We start from the raw sequence: 14,313 nt of genomic DNA, 5'->3' as shown, positions 1-14,313 counted from the left end.
AATAGCTACCTCAGATTTTTTTAAAAAAGATTTTATTTATTTATTTGTCAGAGAGAGAGAGAGAGCGAGCGAGAGAGCACAAGCAGGCAGAGGCAGAGAGAGAAGCAGGCTCCCTGCTGAGCAAGGAGCCCAATGTGGAACTCAATCCTAGGACCCTGGGATCATGACCCGAGCTGAAGGCAGTGGCTTAACCAACTGAGCCACCCAGGTGTCTTCAGATTTTTAAAAAAATTATTGCTATTTTTTTTAACCTCTGGGTTTTTTTTTTTTTTTAAAGATTTCATTTATTTATTTGACAGAGATCACAGGTAGAGGCAGGCAGAGAGATGGGGGAGAAGCAGGCTCCCCGCTGAGCAGAGAGCCCAATGCGGGGCTCGATCCCAGAAACCTGAGACCATGATCCGAGCTGAAGGCAGAGGCTTAACCCATTGAACCACCCAGGTTGCCCCTTATCTCAGGTTTTTTTTTTTTTTTCTTTTTAAAGATTTTATTTATTTATTTGACAGAGAGAGAGATCCGAAGTAGGCAGAGAGGCAGGCAGAGAGAGAGGAGGAAGCAGGCTCCCTGCTGGCAGAGAGCCTGATGTGGGGCTTGATCCCACAACCCTAGGATCATGATCTGAACTGAAGGCAGAGGCTTTAACCCACTGAGCCACCCAGGTGCCCCTACCTCAGGTTTTTTTGAAGAAGATAATATACAGAAAGTGCTCTGTGCCAAGTACGTAATAGGTACTTCATAGTGTTAGTTTTCTTTACCTTTCAGAATTCTGTCACTTGTGAATTTTTTTTACACTCATGAATTTTCTTTTTCTTTGCTTTTATTTATTATTTGAGAGAGAGAATGAGAGGGGGAGAAAGAGAGCATGAGGGGGAGATGGTCAGAGGGAGAAGCAGACTCCCCACTGAGCAGGAAGCCTGATGTGGGACTTGATTCTGGGTGTCCAGGATCATGACCTGAGCCAAAGGCAGTCGCTTAACCAACTGAGCCACCCAGGTGCCCCTCACTCATGAATTTTCAAATGAATCCAAGTTTTACAAAGAAAACTTAAAGCTGTTAAAATGAACATCTTATCACCTCCCAGTTTAAAACGTCTTAATGGCCAGCACTGTCTAGGTCTGCAGTTGGGCTCAATGCATTCAAGCATCAGTACCATCTCCTTTGCTTTTTAGTTTTAGCTTTTTCCCAGAAAATCTGCTTAGTCTGCTACCATAGCATCTCTGCTTCCTGTAATAAGACTGATGCAGCGAACAAAGGCAAAAGAAAAAACCTTAAGTTTCCTTATAACTTACAGTCCATTGACAAATCCTTGAGATAGGCAGAATGACCTTCAGAGGAACTCAACTGCCTCAATGTTAATACTTTGCTAAAGAGAGAAGGCAATCTCAACTTAACATTAGCCTGACCTCCAGGATCCTAAAAGTCTGCTTTAACATACAAAAATCCCTTTGGAAACCTCCTTTTTCTCCACCCCCCTCCCCACCAAGGTTTATGTTAGCAGTCATCCTCCAAGTGTATGGCCTAGTGATATACATCTGAAGGGTCTCATGACTAAGGTTTTACTAGACAGTAGTAAAGGACCTCTCAAGGTTCTGAAAACCTGGCTTCCAAATTCCTTCGAGATTTACACCATCCCTAACCCCCTCCCAATTTGAAAGTATATAATCAGCCACTCCTCACGACCCCAGTGCAGCTCCTTCCTGCCTACGGGTCCTGTCCCTGGGCTTTATTTAATAAGACCACCTTTTTGCATTGAAGACATCTCAAGAATTCTTTCTGGACTGTTTGCTCCAAACCCCAACATCTCCACATCAAAGGCCACTTTCTCTGGGTATACAAAGAGTCTTTGCCCTCTTTGTCCCTTGTCACCATGCCCCACTTCTTATACAAAAGGCCATGGTTTTGGGGAATGTTCACCATGTTTGTTTGCTGGGGCACTATTAGCAGGGAAGGTGACTGCCCCCGATTTTTTGGTTATAGTTCTGCTTTGATAGAGTAATATTTTAAAAATATACAGATATCCGGGGGGGGGGGAGCAGTATAAAGTATTGAGAGCATAACTGTGCTTTAATCTGGGGTTTCAGTTTCCAAACTGGTCTCTCTGCTTCTACTTAAACAAATATGATATGCAAATTCGTGAAGTGTTCCATATTAAAAAAAAATATATATGTAATAACTTTATTGAGCTGTAACTCACACACCATACAATCCATCCATTTCTGCTTCTACTTTGCATTCCTACCATCTTATTTCTATAGAAGTAATCTTTTGAAAAATCATGTCATGCTGTTGATCAAAACCTACTTATTCTCACTCCTGTTTGTAAGTCTACACTATTTACTATGGTTTATAAGATCCTAAATGATCTATCTGGTCCTTGCTCTTCTTTCCGATTTCATCTTATACTCCATTTTGTTCATATAAATCAGCCACATAAACTTATGTTTTCTCCCTCAGAAATGTAAAGCTTATTTCCATGTTCACTTGAGGGTTTTGCCAGAGGTCTTCTATCTGGGGGTGTTTTCCCAGATCGTTCTCAGGGCTGACTCCTTTTGGCATTCAGGTGTCAAGGTAAATGTCCCTTCCATAGGAAGGCTTTTTCTTAGAACTCTTAGGAGTCCCCAGTCATTCCCTAGCGTTGTGCTTTTTAAACCTTAATGTGCAGATGAAATGCCTAGGTTTTTTTCATACTGCACATTTTGATTCAGACCCCTGATGTGGGTCCTGATATTCTGTCTGTCTGTTAAACTCCATGGGGATGCCCATGCTCTTGGTCAGTGACACTAGGATATCACTTTTATTTTCATCAATGTACTGATCACCATCTGTTCCTTTCTTTAATTTTTTGTCTCTTTCCCCTTGACTGGAGTGAAGGCTCCACAAGGAAAAGAATTTGTTTTTTTTTCCACTGATAGTACCTTAGATATAGTTGGTTTTCAACAGTGAATGAATGAACAAATTTATCCACGGATTTTTTTGTTATTTGTATAATAGGATTATTATGAGGATTAATAAATATAATTACGTCATTACTTACCCTAGTCCCTGGCACACAGTGACTGCTCAATAAAAGTGAGCTACTTTTAATAGATTTTCCTTCTAAAATTCTAAGTTTTGGCAGTTCTTTAAAACAGTTGTTCTTAACCAGTTTTTGTTCACAAACTTGTTTGAAAATCTGAAGGAGGCTATAATATATTTAGAGAGCTTGCCTCAGAAAAAATACACAGTAACTCATATACATACACATAATTTTCTTTAAGTAGGCTCCCAGACCTTCATGGATCATAAGTTAAGACCTTTTTAGAAAAAGAACTATATGTTATATAACAACTTTTGCCAGGGCTATTGGCGATAATTTGCCAATAATTTCTTTTTTAATTGTGCTGTTCAGTTGACTTTTCTTTCTGCATTATAGGCTCCCATGTGCCATTAAGACAAGCATGACTGTATGTTATTTATTAACGTGGTGAGATTAGTTAACCAGAGCATATTAGCTTGTTGACAGTAGAACTTAAGAAGAATTTTTTTTTCTTCCAAATTAGCCTTAAAATGAAAACTTAAGAATTGGCGGAGAAGAAACCCAACTCTTGTTCTGGCCCCATCCTTGGCAATTCAGGGCCAAGACACAAGACAGGGACAGGAGCCAGAGAGAGGTTCTCCTGTGCAGAGAGCCAGCTACCAGCGGGCATGCTGCAATCCTAGAAGTAATTCTGCAAACTGCACTGATGAAGAGGGACCGATATTCAACCTACTTCTGGGTGAATCCAACAGAATCTTCCTTCTTCAATGACAAGATCCTGGAGCTGAAATGATGTCTTCTCTCTTTCTGAGGACTATTTGGGATCTGGCTCTGGATCAGGATGTGGAAGTGGCTCAGGATGTGGCTTCCTAACTGAAATTGAACAAGAATACAAACCAGTAGATGAAGACAATGCTTTGTATTACAACTTCGGGCCCCTCAAGAGAAGTCTGTCCTCAGACAACCGGGGCTTGGGCCAAGATGGACCAGAAAAGACAATTTTATTAAATTAGAGGGTTTCCCATCTTGATGCCGGGCAATGCAGTCAATATATTTTATATACCATAGTTAAATAATTAATTTTGGAACAAAAGGTTTTTTAGAAATTTAAAGATATCTGAAAAACTTCAGGTTTTATCTTTTTTCCCCCCACGAATTCTTAAAGCTTCCTTTGCCTATCCCATTGTCCTAGAAAATACCTGTTTCCTTTGTATCATAGTCAACCAACATTACTATGAAATTAAATAGACTGCCCATATCTATAAAATTGCTTTAAAGAATAAATTATGCTGTTTTTTTTAAAAATTCAGTTTGAGAAGCAAATTGACAGTATTTTGGCAGTGTTTCATATCTCAGTCTTCAGAAACCTGACTCCAGTTGTGAATTATAGATATGCCTCAATTCTTATGAAAAACCCAGATGCAACACAGGGTGAATTTATAGAGTGGGTTTTGACAATTCCAGACAATTCTAATGTCACCATTGCATGTGCTTGCAGGGCTGTGGACATTGTTGAGAAGTATGACGGCTGTTAAATTAGAAACTGAAGACCCAGATTAAAGCACAGTTATGCTCTCAATACTTTATACTGCTCCCCCCCCCCGGATATCTGTATATTTTTAAAATATTACTCTATCAAAGCAGAACTATAACCAATGAAAAAAAACTGGGGGCAGTCACCTTCCCTGCTAATAGTGCCCCAGCAAACAAACATGGTGAACATTCCCCAAAACCATGGCCTTTCGTATAAGAAGTGGGGCACGGTGACAAGGGACAAAGAGGGCAAAGACTCTTTGTATACCCAGAGAAAGTGGCCTTTGATGTGGAGATGTTGGGGTTTGGAGCAAACAGTCCAGAAAGAATTCTTGAGATGTCTTCAATGCAAAAAGGTGGTCTTATTAAATAAAGCCCAGGGACAGGACCCGTAGGCAGGAAGGAGCTGCACTGGGGTCGTGAGGAGTGGCTGATTATATACTTTCAAATTGGGAGGGGGTTAGGGATGGTGTAAATCTCGAAGGAATTTGGAAGCCAGGTTTTCAGAACCTTGAGAGGTCCTTTACTACTGTCTAGTAAAACCTTAGTCATGAGACCCTTCAGATGTATATCACTAGGCCATACACTTGGAGGATGACTGCTAACATATATCTTGGTGGGGAGGGGGGTGGAGAAAAAGGAGGTTTCCAAAGAGATTTTTGTATGTTAAAGCAGACTTTTAGGATCCTGGAGGTCAGGCTAATGTTGAGATTGCCTTCTGTCCTTAGCAAAGTATTAACATTGAGGCAGTTGAGTTCCTCTGAAGGTCATTCTGCCTATCTCAAGGACTTGTCAATGGGCTATAAGTTACAAGGAAACTTATTTTTTTTTCTTTTGCCTTTGTTCGCTGCATCAGTCTTATTACAGGAAGCAGAGATGCTATGGTAGCAGACTAAGCAGATTTTCTGGGAAAAAGCTAAAACTAAAAAGCAAAGGAGATGGTACTGATGCTTGAATGCATTGAGCCCAACTGCAGACCTAGACAGTGCTGGCCATTAAGACGTTTTAAACTGGGAGGTGATAAAAAGAGAAAGGGTCAAGTGACCCAGTTCTAAGTTTCATCTCTTGCTTAATATGAAGACAGTAAAATCTTGAGGTTATGTTCACTTCCCCCCCAAAAAACAACAAAAAACAAAACCAACCAATGTAAGTAATCACAAATGCAGTGAAAGGCTGGTGAAACTATTTTTCTTGGGGGTGAGTGTATGTAGATGGGAATAATTGTCAAAATACTATCTAGGAAGTTGTAATCATTCAGACAGGAGGACATCATGATATCGACTTATGTCTTGCGGCACATGGGCTTTGGAGTTTCATGGAATCTTCCTAAAACTTATTTAGGAGAAAGTAGTAAAATAAAGTACAAAATTGAAATAGTAGCCTGGGCAGGCTTTATGGGCCTCTAAAATCTTCCATTTATGTTTGTAGATCAGTGTGTGGAGCTTCAGAATGGCATTTCCCCACTGTCCATTTGGAGTACAATAAGACAAATTAATACAAATCAAAATAATATGGCAGCAGCATCCCATAATTTGTGTACACTGATGTAGTAACAGATTTCATTTAGTGCCGCTTTTGAGAAGTCTTTTGTGTTTCAATTTATACAGCTGCTATCCAGGCCTAAGCCGACCAATCTCTCAGCCTTGACTGTCTTGTCTGCCTGATTCTCTCTCTTTTTTAGACTAACCCCTCCCCCAAGATCAGTTTTAGGTTCATAGCAAAATTGAGAGGAAGGTACAGAGATTTACCATATTCTCCCTACTCCCCTTCCCCCAAACATGCACGGATTCCCCCACCAGAGTGTTAACATTTGTTAGAACTGATGGACCCATGAGGACTCATTATTAATAATTACCTAAAGTCCATGCTTTACATTTGGGTTCACTCTTAAACGTAATGAATGAGGTGTAGCCATCGTTACAGAATCATACAGAGTATTTTCACTATCCTAAAAATCTTCTGTGCTCTGTCTTTTCCCTCCTCCCTGCCTCCCACCCTTTGTCTACCACTGATCCTTTTACTGTTCCCATCGTTTTGCCCTTTCCAGAATGTCACATAGTGAGAATGTCTGACCTTATAATATCCAGCTTTTTCAAATTGGCTCTTTCACTTAGTTATAGGCATTTAAATTTTCTCCATGTGTTTTCATGGCTTGGTAGCACATTTCTTTTTAGTGCTGAATAATATTCCCTTGTCTCGATATACTAATTTATTTGCCCATTTGCCTACTGTAAATATCTGGAGGTAGAGTTTTTTGGTGGATTTAAATTTTTAACTCCTCTAGGTGAATACCAGGGAGCATGATTGCTGGATTATATAGTAACAGTATGTTTATTCTTGTAAGAAACTGCCAAACTATCTTCTAAAGCAGTTTTAGCATTTTGAATTCCCACCAGGAATGAATGAGAGTTTCTGTTGCTCCACATTCTGGCCAGCATTTGTCAGTGCTCTGCATTTTGGCCATTCTAATAGGTGTATCGTGGTTTGCCATTGTTGTTTCAGTTTGCATTTCCCCAATGACATATGGTGTAGAGATTTTTTCATGTGCTTCTTTGCCATCTGTATATTTTCTTTGCTGAGGTGTCAAAGTCTTTGGCCCATTTTTATTTTATTTATTTATTTATTTAAATTTTATTTATTTATTTGACAGATAGAGATCACAAGTAGGCAGAGAGGCAGGTAGAGAGAGAAAGAGGGGGAAGCAGGCTCCTCGCTGAGCAGAGAACCCGACGTGGGGCTCGATCCCAGGATCCTGAGATCCTGACCTGAGCCTAAGGCAGAGGCCTTAACCCACTGAGCCACCCAGGCACCCCATTTGGCCGATTTGTAAATTGGACTGTTTGTTATCTTGTTATGAATTTTAAGAGTTCTTTGTATATTTTGTACAACAGTCCTTTATCAGATGGGTCTTTTGCAAATATTTTCTCCCATTTTGTGTCTTGACTTCTAATGATGCCATGACATTGGCTTTCACAGAACAAAGTTTTAAATTTTAATAAAGTCTAGCTTATTGATTATTTCTTTCATGGATTATTCCTTTGGTGTTGTATCTACACAAGATTATTTATGTAGGTTTCTTCTGTGACTTTTATGTTTCTCCTATGTTGCCTTCTAGGAGTTTGATAGCTTTGTGTTTTACGTTTAAGTCCATGATCCATTTTGAGTTGGAAGGGTGTTAGATCTTTTACATTTTTCTTCAGATTTCTTCTTTGACCCATATGTTAGAAATGTATTGTTTAATCTCTGTATATTTTAGAATTTTCCTGTTGTTTTTCTGCTACTGATTTCTAATTAAATTTTGTTGTTGTCTAGAGCAGACATTGTATGATTTCTTTTAACTTTAAGGTGTGTCTAATAGCCTGGAATGTGGTCTGTTTGGTGAATGTTACATGTTATGTGTTAAATCAATTAAGAATAAGGAAAGTAAAAGTTTTATTTTACTTTCACTTATTCCTTCTTAAACATTCTTTCTTTATGGATCTGACTTTCTGATCCATATTATTTTCATTCTTTCTGAAGAGCTTCATTTAACATTTCTTGCAAGGCATGTCTTCTGGCAAAAGATTCCTTTAATTTTTTTATTTGAGAAAGTCTTCATTTTTCCTTTACTCTTGAAAGGTAACTTTGCAGGATTTGGAATTCTAGTTTGGTAAGTTTTCTTCTACCAATAATATTTCACTCTACTCTCTTCTGGCTTGAATAGGTTTCTGAGGAGGAGCATAGGTTAGGTATATTTTTCTTCGGCTTCTTTAAGGATTTCCCTCCCCCCCCTTTCTTTCTTTCTTTCTTTCTTTCTTTTTTTTTTTTTTTTTTTTAGAGGGGTGAGGGGTAGAAGAAAAGGGAGAGCAAGACTCTTAAGCAGGCTCCATTCCCAGCATGGAATCCTGTTTGGGGCTTGTCATGACCCATGTCAGGATCATGACCTGAGCTGAAATCAAAAGTGAGATGCTTAACTGACTGAGCCATCCCAGTGCCCTAAGAATTTTTCTTTATCTTTGATTTTTATGTAGTTTAAAAGTTATATGTCTAGGTATAATACTCTTGGCATTTATTCTACTTGGCTTCCTGGATCTGTGGTTTGGTGTCTGTCATTTATTTGGGAAACTTCTCAGTTATTATTGTTTCCAGTATTTTTTCTGTTTCTTTCTCTTTCTTCTTCTTCTGGTATTCCCATAATGTATATGCTATACCTTTTGCAGTTGTCTAGTAGTCCTTGGATTTTAGTCCCTACCCCCCTCCCCCAGCTATTCTTTGCCTCAGAGTTCTGAAGAATTCTGTTGATACATCCTCAAGTGCTAAGATTCTTTCCTCACCTGTGTCTAGTTTACTAATCTCATCAAAAGCATTCTTCATTTCTGTTAACAGTGTTTTCAATCTCTAGCATTTCTTTTTGGTCCTTTTTTTCCCCTAGGATTTACATCTCTCTGCTTATATTGCTTAGATGTTTTTGTATGCTATCTACTTTATACATTAGAGCCCTTAGCACGTTAACCGTAGTTGTTTTAAACTTCTGGTCTGGTAATTCCAACATCCCTGCCATGTCTGGTTCTGATGCTTGTTTCATCTCTCCAAATTGTTGTTTGCTTTTTAGTATATCTTGTAATTTTTTCTTGGGCATGATATCCGAGTAAAAGGAATTACTATAAATAGGCCTTCAGTAATATGGTGAGACGTGGGGAGAGGAAGTGTTTTATGGTCCTATAATTAGATCTCCATGTTTTAGGGAGCCCACGTGTCTGGATTATGAGCTTCAGAAATGTTTTTTCTTCCCTCTTTGGTGTGATAGCACGAGTGGGCTAGAGTTGAGCCCCATTTCCTTTCTCCCATATGGAAGGCTAGAGTTGAGTGGAGTTGGGCATTTTCCTTTCCCCAGGTCAATAGGCTCTGACAATACCTAGCAGGTTAGGTTCCTTAACTACCTTCCCCTAAGAGCAGGCCTTGTTAGGAATAACAGAATGCTCTGGTATATTTTAAAATGGTTTCAGTTGGTGGAGAGTGTGATTTTTGATCTCAGGGTTGTGAGTTTGAGCCCCGCACTGGGTTTCAATATTACTTAAAAATAAAATCTTAGGGGTTTCTGGGTGGTTCAATCCATTAAGTGTCTGCCTTCAGCTCAAATCATGATCCCAAGGTTCTGGGATCGAGACCTACCTACATCAGGCTCCTTGCTCAGAAGGGACCCTGCTTCTCCCTCTGCCTATTGTTCCCCCTGCTTGTGTGTGCTCTCTCTCTCTCTGACAAATAAATAAATAAAATATTTATTAAAAAAGTGAAATCTTTTTAAAAGAAGGTTTCTTTTCCCCTGTCCATGCCAGAAGCACAGGGGGATTTTCCCATACTTCACTAAGAACTTGGTTGAATTCCTATAGATAAAATTCAGAAAAGTGTGAGTGCCCCTCTATAACTGGGTACCATTGGAGTTTTTAACTCTTGAGTTGTCCATATTGAGCTTCTAGCAATTTTTCAACTATGTTTTAGGTTTTCCTGCCTGGTTTCCACTTACAAGTCTCTCCTCTTGTAAGCTATTGCTATCTGTATTTGCCTGTACTTCTCTTTAATCTGGGGGGCAGTGGTTTGCCCTGAATCTTCCCTTGTATTATGGAGCTGAGAAGAGATGTTGGTTTTTCAGTCTGTTCAGCTTTTTCATTGTTAGGATGGAATTGCAACTTTCAGGCTCCTTACGTGCAAAACTGGATAACCGCTATTTCTCTTTTTATGTCTGCTGACTAGCTCAAGTGATGTCTTATCTTCAGTGTGCCTTGATTTTCTTTAAAAAATGCAAATGAAGTATATAGTACTAAATAAAGATGTTAGGCTAGTAAAAAATAACAGTAGAAGCAAAGAACAGTAATCCTCTCTAAAGGCAGATGCCAAGAGAAACAACATACTTTGCTCACAGTCCTGATCTTTCCAATGACTAATTTTAAAAATTAGCTATTTGATGATTGTGAGAAGGAACATGAAGACTGAGGAGTAGCTTCTGGGTTTGGCAACAGCAGGTCTTGGATGGGCTTGACAGAAGCTATCTCAGTAGAACCTTGACCACAGTGGGTTGGGAATTGAGTAGGGGTTGAGGGAGTTGCCAGAAAAAATAAAGGTAACTTTTTCAAGTGGTTTTGCTGTGAAGGAAAGGAGGGTAGAGCAGATGTCTCATGACTGGGGGATCAATGAGGTTTTGTTATTATAATTTTAAGACAGGAAAGGGTTGCATTGGTATGAAAAAGCAGGTAGAGAGGGGGAAGGTTGATGACATAATACAAGGCTGGTTAATGAAGAGAATGACATCTCTGGAAAGGTAGGAAGGGAGGGCATTCAAGATTATTTTTAATAAGCACCAATTTTTAATAAGCACCAGGCACTTTTCACTGGGCAGTACAGCATTGAACAAAGCAGACAAAAATTCCTGTCCTCAAAGAGCATATACTCAAACATCTACTCTGGTGGGGACAGACAGAAAACAAAAAGTACAAAAGTATAATATATGGCCTTTAATATAACTAAATCTAGTGGTTCTTGGCACAGATATATGTCATGTATATAAGAATATATATAGTAAAATATACATTAAAATACCAGAGTATATCATACATTTTTTTTAAGGTGGTTTTTTTTTTTTTTTTCAATTTATTTGACAGAGAGATAGAGAGCAAGCACAAGTAACATGGGGCTCGATCCCAGGACCCTGGGGTCATGACCTGAGCTGAAGGCAGATGCTTAACTGACTAAGCCACCTAGGTACCCCTTGCATAGTTGTGTTTTGTGTGTGTGCATGGGGGGGGAGGGTTGTTGTTAACCATTTCATACTCTTACTAAATCGCTTATTTCATGAAATTTGTTTTTCATTTGCATATATGTGTGTGTGAATATTGGGTCATGATACTCAGGAGGGTTTCAAAATTTGAAGGTCACCGGTTAGAGGATAAGAAAGCATCAATATCCTTGCTGGAATGAGCAAGAACTCCAAGGCTAAGGAAAGAGAAAAGGATGCGGCAAATACAGGCGAGTCTGGAGGTTTGATGGTAGGGAGCTGAGGGACTTTGAAGGATGGTGAGATTTTGTGAGGGAGAAATTAGGTTGGTAGAGATTGGAAGAGGAGGATGTCCAAGTCAGGGAATCTGTATGAACAAAGGCGTGACTATGAAACGAAGGAATTGAAAGTGTTTGGGACACAGTAAGTCATACTTTTGACTAGAAGGCAACTCACATTATTGAAGCTACCTTTGCATTTTTCCATTCTTACTAGCTTCATGACATTTCTGCTCTTGCCCAACCTATTTTGGGCTTTGATTATTTCCCACTTAGAGTAGTTTCATAACCAGTTCCTCTGTATCCAAATTCATTTGACTTGCTAATGCCAGTTAATCTTGATACATCACTACTACACTTTTTTCCCTGCTACCCCCTCTTGAAATAACAATAAAAAAAACCCTGGTATTCTCTTTTATGCCATTACACATTACATGTGGTAGACAATCATTTCTTGTATCAATGGCTGCTTTTTGGAGAGTAGAGGGGACGTTGTCTGGAAATACAGGCTGGGGCCCTATTATGAATTTCTTGAATCCTTGAATGAGGACACTCTTTTTGGGGATCACCAAAACTACCTCCAGGTTTGATGATTTGCTAGGAGGATTCACAAGACTTAGCATATAGTTGTATTCATGACTATGATTTATTACAGCAAAAGGATATAAACACAATCAGCCTGGCTGAAAGGCATGTTGGGCAAAGTCTAGAAGAAACTAGGTCCAAGCTTCTAGGAGTCTTCTAGTGGAGTCACATAAGAAAAACTTAATTTCTCCAGCAATGAACTGTGACAACAGATGTGAAATGTTTTCTATTAGGGAAGCTCATTAGAGACTGAATGCCTAGGGTGGTGGTGGTGGGGTGGTGGTCTCATAGCTTCTCTTTGCATAGCATGTACCAAAAATCTGGCCAGATAGAAGGAAACTAGGTGTTCAGCATAAACCACGTAGCTTGTACATGGTACAAACAGTGTAGGTACAATAAGTCACTCTTTCCATTTTTGGGATTGGTGGGAACCCTCTTGGAATCCAAATTCCCAGCCAAGAGCCCACCTTGTAAGTAAACACTTCTAAGGACAGTAATCTCAGGCCTGCTGTGCTAACTCTTTTCTGTACACTCTTTGTACTTAATGTGCTTCTATCAAGTGGAAATGGGGCTTCAGGGGCTTCTTTGGAAGTGGGGGTGGTACAGTTATAGAAATGAGGGAGATGGGAAGAGCATGGGATTTTGTGCCCCCCTCCCGTTTTTTTCTTTAATAAATTCAGGATGGCGTGGAAGGTTTTGTGTATTAAAAAAAAAAAAAAAAAAAAAAAGGAAAGAAAGAAAAAGAAAAAAAAGATGCTGCTGTTAAAATTATGTTTGATATTTGAAAACCACTCCTTTAAACAATGAGATGAATTTTAAGAAAAATATTAATAAAATCCCAGTTTGGATTTTAGCAACATTATCTGTGTAGGTGATGGAAGGTTTTTCCAGATCGTGAGTGGTAAATTTGGGGCAGTGGAGGTGATCAGAAGCAAGGAAGCCAAACCAGAGATCATGAGAGCGCCAGCTAGGGTGGTTAGCATGAGGAAGAGTGGGAGGGATGGATTAGAGATTTGCTCCACAAAGTGAGTAGTATCAGTGGATGATTGGCTGAGGACCTGGCTGAAGAGCAAGAGAGAAGTTTATTCATTTATGTAAAAATCCAGTAGGTGGCCCAGGGCTGGTTTGGCAGCTCAGCTTTGTTGGAGAACTTTGCTCTGCTTTGCTCAGCTTTCTGTGGGCCTCTCCTTGCCAGGCTGGCTCTTCCAGCTGCAGGCATCACACTTACATTCCAACTAGAAGAAGGGGAGGGGGAGGGGAACAAGGCATGCCTTTTTCTTTAAGGGCATGTACCAGAGCTGCACATGTTTCTGCTCACATCCCACTGGTTAGATCTGGTCATAGGGTTGGGCCTGGCTGCTGGAGAGGCCAGAAATGGGTTATTTAACTGGGCAGCCTTGTACCCAGCTAAAACTATTCAGAAAGGAAGAATAGCCAATAGAAGACAGCCCTGCCCTCTCCCCAACACTCGTGGTTTATTTAGGATTTTCTTTCCTTTCTTGGGAAGAAGATGGAAATAACATTGACTGTTAATTTTCCCCCTAGGGTATGTAATTTTCCCATTACTGAAACAATGGAAACACGGTATTCAGTGAAACAAGGATAATGCTGGCAGTGTATCTTTGCAAAATCTTTGATTCAAAGAAGGGCGCCAGCCCTGTCTAAAAAAAGTGCCAGTTTGCTGCTATTTATTGTTGCTTCTTAAAACTACAGAGAGAGATAGGCAATAATATTATAACAACTTTATATGGTGGCACGTGGTAACTGCACTTACTGTGGTGAGAGTGGTGTAAGGTATAGAATTGTTGAATCACTGTGTTGTCCACTGGAAACTAATAGAACATTGTATATCAATTACACTTACATAAAAGAAAAAATAAAAATAGAATGGGAGTTACTTGCTCATTGTACCTGGCCCAGATAAGGAATAGAGTTATGATTGATCTTGCCATGGCCAATCATTTCTCTCCCAGGAGAGGCTAAAAAAGGATCAGAAGACCTCACTGCTTTGAAACAGACACTCTGCTGTGTTTCAACTCTTTGTGTTCAACTTAAAAGTTATGGCCAAGGAAAGGAATCTTACAAGCATTGAAATCAGTATAATATTGGAATGCTGTATGGTTTCCGGTAGGGAATACAGGGGCAATAGAAAA

At 39.5% G+C, this 14,313-nt stretch overlaps 1 protein-coding gene across 3 annotated transcripts in view; it reads left to right on the top strand.

Moving 5' to 3' along the window:
• Nucleotides 1–14,313, top strand: part of AFG1L (AFG1 like ATPase) — a 225,254-nt gene that overhangs the window by 24,483 nt on the left and 186,458 nt on the right. The gene's annotated exons all lie outside the window — the stretch shown is intronic.

Source organism: Mustela putorius, unplaced genomic scaffold (assembly GCF_011764305.1).
Source record: "Mustela putorius furo isolate JIRA1106 unplaced genomic scaffold, ASM1176430v1.1 tig00000450_pilon_pilon_pilon, whole genome shotgun sequence".
NCBI classification, from domain to species: domain Eukaryota; kingdom Metazoa; phylum Chordata; class Mammalia; order Carnivora; family Mustelidae; genus Mustela; species Mustela putorius.
Note: the sequence above shows the minus strand (reverse complement) of the source record. Positions and strands in the feature narration are given on the sequence as shown.